We start from the raw sequence: 7,316 nt of genomic DNA, 5'->3' as shown, positions 1-7,316 counted from the left end.
GTATGTAAATGTATATTATGTCTACATATTCATGTCTATATGTGTTTGTATTGTCTGCATGGTACCAAATTGGCTTATAATTAATGTTCATTTATTAAATAAATAAGTATACTTTTCAAGTTCACGTGACTTTAATTTTCTAAAGTTTTGATAAAATAAATATATTTTCAAAATTTGATTTAAACCTTTTGCCTAAATTTGTCTTTAGGTCAACACATTTTGTGGTATGTTTAATGCTTGTTTAATTTGTTTAAGGACTAAAAGCTGTAAGAAAACTGGCTTCTGGGCTTCTCCCAAAGCCCTGCACATGTCTTGTTATTAGCCTGTGTTTGGTTTTAAGCCTCTAAATTCTGAACACTAAACAGTAGGCCATGGTGAGATCAGAGGACATAATGTGTCCACAGTACATGGGCCATTAGATGCAGGACAAAACCCAATACGTCTCCTCCTAATCTCAGCTCAGCCTCCCAGCCATGCTGGGAGAAACAATATCTTTTAGATGTTATGTTGGTGAATTCTGCCCTCTGCCTTAAGCTCCACATGACCTCTCTGGATTCCACATGGCCCTAAATGCCACGTGAGTACTTGGGACCCAAGATGACTAGTGAAAGGGGACCTATGCCCAATATCTCAAAGGCACTAGTTAATATTGGCTGATAAGGGTATAGCCTGATATGAGTAAATTAAACAAATGTGAATGGGTTAAATGCTTATAAATGAGATCATTACAGTTTCAAAATTTCTTCTCAGTAATTGAAAATCTTAAAGTCATGTTATATTGGTAAAATACAGAAAAGTTAGTCATATACAAAAAAACTAAGTATATTTAGATCTGTTAAAATTAAAGACGTGTCTCTTCAGAAAATAGAAATGGTTTTTTAAATTTTCATGTAAATTGTAAAAGGTAAACAATAAATAGAAGATATTTTCCATAACTCATGGAGATTGAAGATTACTGCTTGATAACTTTAACCTTTGCAGGAGACCTTTGGAACTTAATACACCGAATTATTTTGAACATTTTGGAGGGACTTCCAGTCAAGATGGCAGAATAGACGGTCCCTAGCATCACTCTCTCCCACAAATCAACCGATTTAAACTACAAAAACATAACATCAACTGCATATGGAACAGGGAGACATCCAGCGGGGGAGGCAGAAGCGCCACAGAGACCACATGCCCTACGGGGCTGCTGTTGCACAATCCAGCAGATAGGCTTCACCGCCGCCACCCAGCTCCATTCCCAGCCCAGCCCAGTGTGCACAGAGTGGGGAGACGTCCTGCAGGAGAGGCAGAGGCTCCGCAGAAACCACACACCCTGTGGGGCTGCCACTGCATGATCCAGCAGTGTCCCGCGCTACCGTCTCGCCAGCAAGAACGACGCGGCACACAAAGGATCCTTCTGCAGATCAGCTTTAATGCATCTTGAGAGGGAGAGCATAAGCTTGCCAAAAATGGAGACCCCGAGCGAGGGAACCCGCGCCCTTTATATAGAGACTGCTCCTCGCCTAGGACGTGCTCCTACCTTATTGGTGGCTGCCTAATCGGCCCAGGCGTGTTACCGAGCAGCCCTGCCCTCCACCGGAAATCAGCGCCATCTTGTAATGGCGATTTCGGGCAGCTCCTCACATCTCCCCCTTTTTTATCATTTAAAGCGGCTGGTACAAGCTCGGCGGTCGCGGACAAATTAGCCAGCGTTCCTGTCCTAGGTCGTCCCTCCACAGACTTTGACCTTACCCGTCATAGGTTGACCCTATCGCCACCGGGCACCATGTCTTAGGTTGGTTCAAGTCTGGGGGAAGTTGCCCGTCTCTGGACACACTGGAGCCTGTTGTTACACATAGACCTGTTTGAGCAAGGGCGAACTCCTCTGAACAAGCTTCAGGGAGGCCAGCCAACAGGAAGGGGGAAGGGGAGTCAGAGCAGGCTAATCCTTAAGCATGGACAGCCAAACGTCAGGGTTGGCCCCCTGTTCCAGGGCTAGAAATGCCTGGGCGATGACTACCCTGTCTCTCTGGGTCTGGGCTTTTAATCTGCAGACCAACCATAGTAGGAGCACAGTTCCCCCACATAAGAACATGCCAACCCCAATCACTCCTGCCCACTCCTTGAAGTGGGACACGGCCGTTTTAATCCATGAGGACAGTCCGGCTGCGAAGGAGACATCCACTCTTGTTGAATTCACGGACACAATGGCCATGCGCAGCTGGTTTATCAGGTTGTCAAATTCTCTCGTCCAACCTGTTGAAAGATGCTGGGATAATTGTTTAGACAAATTTGCAGCTTTGGTATACTTTTTATATTGGATACTGGTGACACATAACCCTGAATATTTCCATTGACACCCCAATTGAGCAATTTGCCATAAAACGTCTATTTGTTCCTGCACAAGATCCACCCGCTGGTTAACCACCATTAATCCTCCCTTCAGCTGAGCGTTTAGCGCAGTCTGTGTTTCTAGGGCCTGTGTTACCGCAGAGGACAAATTATTCAACGTGGTGGCAGTCTGTACCGTGGTAGTCAAGGAGACGGCAGCAGCTGTGGCTGCACCCGCCGCCAGGGATACGGCGGCGACTATTGCCGCAGTGAGACCAAAATCCCTCCTCTGCCTGAACAAGACCATAGTATTGGGAGCTTCTACTGGGACAGGAATCCATCTAGGCATTCGAGCAACTATGGCCAAATTGAACAGCGTAGCATTCCGGCACTGTGCATAAAAGCAAGTATAGTTATCACAAGCAATCTGACTCCTCTCATCACTAATATTAGTTAAAATAAACATGAAAGGAGGATAAAGGCAAACTGGTGTTGGCGGGACAGAGTAATTTGTTCCAAGCTGTTTTATGGACACAGTGGATTCAAAGGACTCAGTCACATTCCACTCAAAAGAGGCATTTCCCCAACCACCGCCTTTTGAAAAGGCAAACGGTGAAAGGTCCGTGCAGCTGCCATTTACCCCACACAACAGCCAAACATCAAATGGGTTGGAACGGATCGCCATCGTGGGGTTTTGATATGTCCAATTTAGGCCTGAAGAGGTAGCATTATACTGGGTACCCATATAAGGCGAAAAGGTAAAGTAATTTTTTAGTGCCCACCCCGCCTTTTTAGACTGGCAGCCCGTCCAGGGCGGGGTATCTCCCTCCCTTCTGGGGCTCAGGCAATCCTTTTTTAAATGTCCCGGTTGACCGCATTTAAAACAAACTCTCTGGTTCCGCCCCTGTCTTGGCTGTCCCTGTCTAGGCAGTCTCTGCGACTGGAGGATGGCAGCTGCCAGCCCTGCATTGGTCAGGGGTCCCCCGAGTTCTCGACAAACTCTGAGCCAATCCTGTACACCTTTACCTTTTCTGGGCGCTATGGCCGCGCGGCATTCCTGGGTCGCCTGCTCAAAAATCAGTTGTTCAACAAGAGGCGCAGCCTGATCAGGGTCCCCAAAGATGCACCCCGCTGCTTCTGTCATTCGAGCCACAAAATCTGAGAATGGTTCCTGAGGTCCCTGAATGATCTTAGTAAGTTGTCCAGAAGCTTCCCCTTTTTTGGGGAGTGCCTTCCAAGCCTTAATGGCAGTGCTAGAAACTTGAACATAAGCACCCCATGGGAAAGCCGTCTGATCAGCGGCAAATGGGCCCTGGCCTGTTAACATATCAAAGGTCCAATCTCGCTGCTCGGGGGTCAGTGCAGCAGCGTTTGCCCTGGCTTGAGCTTGTGCAGCCTCATGCCATAGCGCCTTCCATTCCATGTATTGACCCATGGTAGGGAGCGCTGCCTTAGCCAACATTTGCCAGTCAGCGGGTGTCATAGCCACACCAGCAAACCTTTCTAGCATTACTAGAGTAAAATTGGCATTTACACCATATTTTCTAACCGCCTCTGCTAGATCCTTAATTTGGGTGTACTCGACGGGGGCATGAACTCTCCCTCCGCCCTCAACCTCAAAAACTGGGAAGGCAGCTTGAACCTTTTTCCTCACTTTATCAGAGAGGAATGAGAAGGGATTAGAAGACTGCACGTAAGGAGGAGGAGCCGAAGGCGCAGGCCGTGTGGGGGCCACTGGGGGCGGCCAGCATTTCCACTCCCCGAGTGGTCTCCGCCGCCTGTCGGGATGATATCTCTCCTCCTCGTACCTGGCAGCTTCCTCCTCCAAATCGGATTCCTCACTAGGGCTGAGGGGATCGGAGTCGGACTCATCCAGATTTAAATCTTCTAATTCTTGTTTTAAGGCCCCCAGCTCTTGCATAGGGTAGAGGCCTCCTTCTTTCCCTTCCAACTTTTGTCTGGGTTTTGAAATCCCTCCTTTACCGGCAGATGTGCCGGGAGTGTCACTTTGTTGTTTTAGAATCTCTCCCTCGTCCGTAGACTTACCGGGAGGGCCCTTTTTCTTATGGGAGATGTCTCTCCTCCTGCGGGTACCCATCCTCTCACTCCGTTCAGTTTCTGACATGCTGTCTTGGACCTCCTCTAATGTATTTTGCCCTACTATCACTACCGGTTTACAGCCCTCATCTTCTAAGCAATTTTTAATAAACTTCCAAATGGTCTTGGTGCCCTGACGGAGGTCTCCCTCCACGTACTTGCGGTCAAGGTCTCTGCCTAGTTTGTTCCAAGAGCTCAAAGTCAAGGAGCCGGAACAAGCAAACCACGGCGCTACACGATCTACCTCTTTTACAAAATTTTTGAGCACATGGCCCCCTACCTTTATATCACGTTGTCTCAGCACGGCCTCTAACGCGGTAACCATGGACTGAGTGGAACCCATAACGCGCCCCACTCCGTGGGAGGCGCTGTGAGACGCGCCGTTCCCTTACGTACTAGAGGCTCACACAGGTCTCTGGTGCAGCTGCTTATCTACGTCAGTCTGACCACACCAACGGGCGATTTCAAAACCTTTTAAACCAACCGGATTAACCCCAGACCAAGAACAGGCATACCTCTCCGAACTTACCCTCCTGCAGTTCTGAATCCTCCCTGTCTCCAGGGGGTCTCCGAAGGTGCTGACGATGACACAAGTTCCCGGGTTTCGGCACCAAATGTCCCGCGCTACCGTCTCGTCAGCAAGAACGACGCGGCACACAAAGGATCCTTCTGCAGATCAGCTTTAATGCATCTTGAGAGGGAGAGCATAAGCTTGCCAAAAATGGAGACCCCGAGCGAGGGAACTCGCGCCCTTTATATAGAGACTGCTCCTCGCCTAGGACGTGCTCCTACCTTATTGGTGGCTGCCTAATCGGCCCAGGCGTGTTACCGAGCAGCCCTGCCCTCCACCGGAAATCAGCGCCATCTTGTAATGGCGATTTCGGGCAGCTCCTCACACAGCAGGTAGGCTTCACTGCAGGCACCCGGCTCCATTCCCAGCCCAGCCAGCCTAGTGCACTCAGAGAAGGGAGACATCCACCAGGGGAGGCAGGAACTCCACAGGGACCACACTGCTGCCGCGTGATCCAGCAGCCTGGCCCAATGCATATGGGGCACAGAGATGTCCAGCAAGGGAGACAGAAGCTCCGTACAGTCCACACACCCTGTGAGGGGGCCACTGCCGCACAATCCAGCAGCAGGTAGGCTTCACCGCCACCACCCGGCTCCATCCCAAGCCTGGCCTCGCATGCACAGAGCAGGGAGACATCCTGCAGGGGAAGGGGAAGCTCTGCAGAGACCACACACACTGTGGTGCCTCAGCGCATCCCAGCAGCCCAGGCCAGAGTGCATCAAACAGGGAGAAGTCCAGCACAGGAGGTGGAAGCTCAGCAGAGACCACACACACTGCGGTACCGCCATGGATCCAGCAACCTGGCAGTGTCCAAGCTGACCAGAGATGTGGCACCCTGGAGAGGCCCAAGACCCGAGGCAACCACACACCCAAGGCACTAGTGGCCAACTGAGCAGTCACGGAGGTAGCCATACCAAATTGGCAACCACAGCAACATCTTACTCAGTCAATAGCGTCAAACCTGTGGACTGTGAAACCCCCAGCCACAATGAATAAACATCAAAGAAAAGATACCAGAAATATGAAAAATCAAGAAAGTACACCACCAAAGGATAATAACTCTCAAGCTCTAGATCCTATAGAACAAGAAGCCCTTGAAATGACTGACAAGGAATTTCGAGTGATAATTCTAAGGAAACTGAATGAAATACAAGAAAACTCATCTAGAAATCATGATGAAACGAGGAAAAGTATACAAGACCTGAAAGAGGAAATGTACAAGGAAATCAATGTCCTGAAAAAAAATGTAGCAGACCTTGCCGAACTGAAGAAGTTATTCAGTGAAATAAAAAACACAATGGAGAGTTTAACCAGCAGGCTTGCAAAAGTTGAAGAGAGAACCTCTGAACTTGAAGATGGGCTGTTTGAAATAACACAAGCAGACAAAAAAAAAGAAAAAAGAATCAAAGGCATTGAAGAAAATCTGAGATATCAGACAACCTTAAGCGCTCAAATATCCGAGTCATGGGTATTCCAGAAGGGGAGGAAAATGGAGATTCCATTGAAAACATATTCAACAAAATAGTGGCAGAAAACTTCCCAGGTATAGGAAAAATCACAGATCTTCAGATCCACGAAGCTCAATGATCTCCAAACATATTCAACCCAAAAAGGTCTTTTCCAAGATATGTTATAGTGAAATTGGCAAAACTCAAAGACAAAGAGAGAATCTTAAAAGCTGCAAGAGAGAAGCATCAAATCACCTATAAGGGAGCCCCAATCAGGCTAACATCAGGCTTTTCATCACAAACCCTAAAAGCCAGAAAGGAATGGGATGAAATATTCAAAATACTAAAATACAGAGATTGTCAGCCAAGAAAACTCTACCCTGCAAGGCTATCCTTCCAAAATGAAGGGCAAATAGTATATTTCTCAGACAAACAAAAACTGTGGGAGTTCACCACCACACGACCACCCTTACAAGAAATTCTCAAGTGAGTACTGGGTTTGGTTCCTGAAAAATAACTACCACTGCCATAAAAACCCAAGAAAAATCAAAACCCACTAGTATAATAAAAATAGCATTCATGAAGAAAAAACAAACAAACAAAAAGGCTACCAACAAACACAGAAAACAAACAATAAATCAGAAAACAAGGAAGAAAAGACACCTAAGACAACCAAACAATAATCAATAAAATGCTAGGAATAAATCAACACCTTTCAATAACAACTCTTCATGTAAAAGGCTTAAATTCCCCAATCAAAAGACACAGACTGGCTGACTGGATCAAAAAGGAGGACGCAAATATATGCTGCCTTCAAGAGACCCACCTCACCCATAAAGACTCACATAGACTAAGAGTGAAAGACTGGAAAAAGATTTACCATG

Source organism: Cynocephalus volans, chromosome 3 (assembly GCF_027409185.1).
Source record: "Cynocephalus volans isolate mCynVol1 chromosome 3, mCynVol1.pri, whole genome shotgun sequence".
In the NCBI taxonomy this organism is placed as follows: domain Eukaryota; kingdom Metazoa; phylum Chordata; class Mammalia; order Dermoptera; family Cynocephalidae; genus Cynocephalus; species Cynocephalus volans.
Note: the sequence above shows the minus strand (reverse complement) of the source record.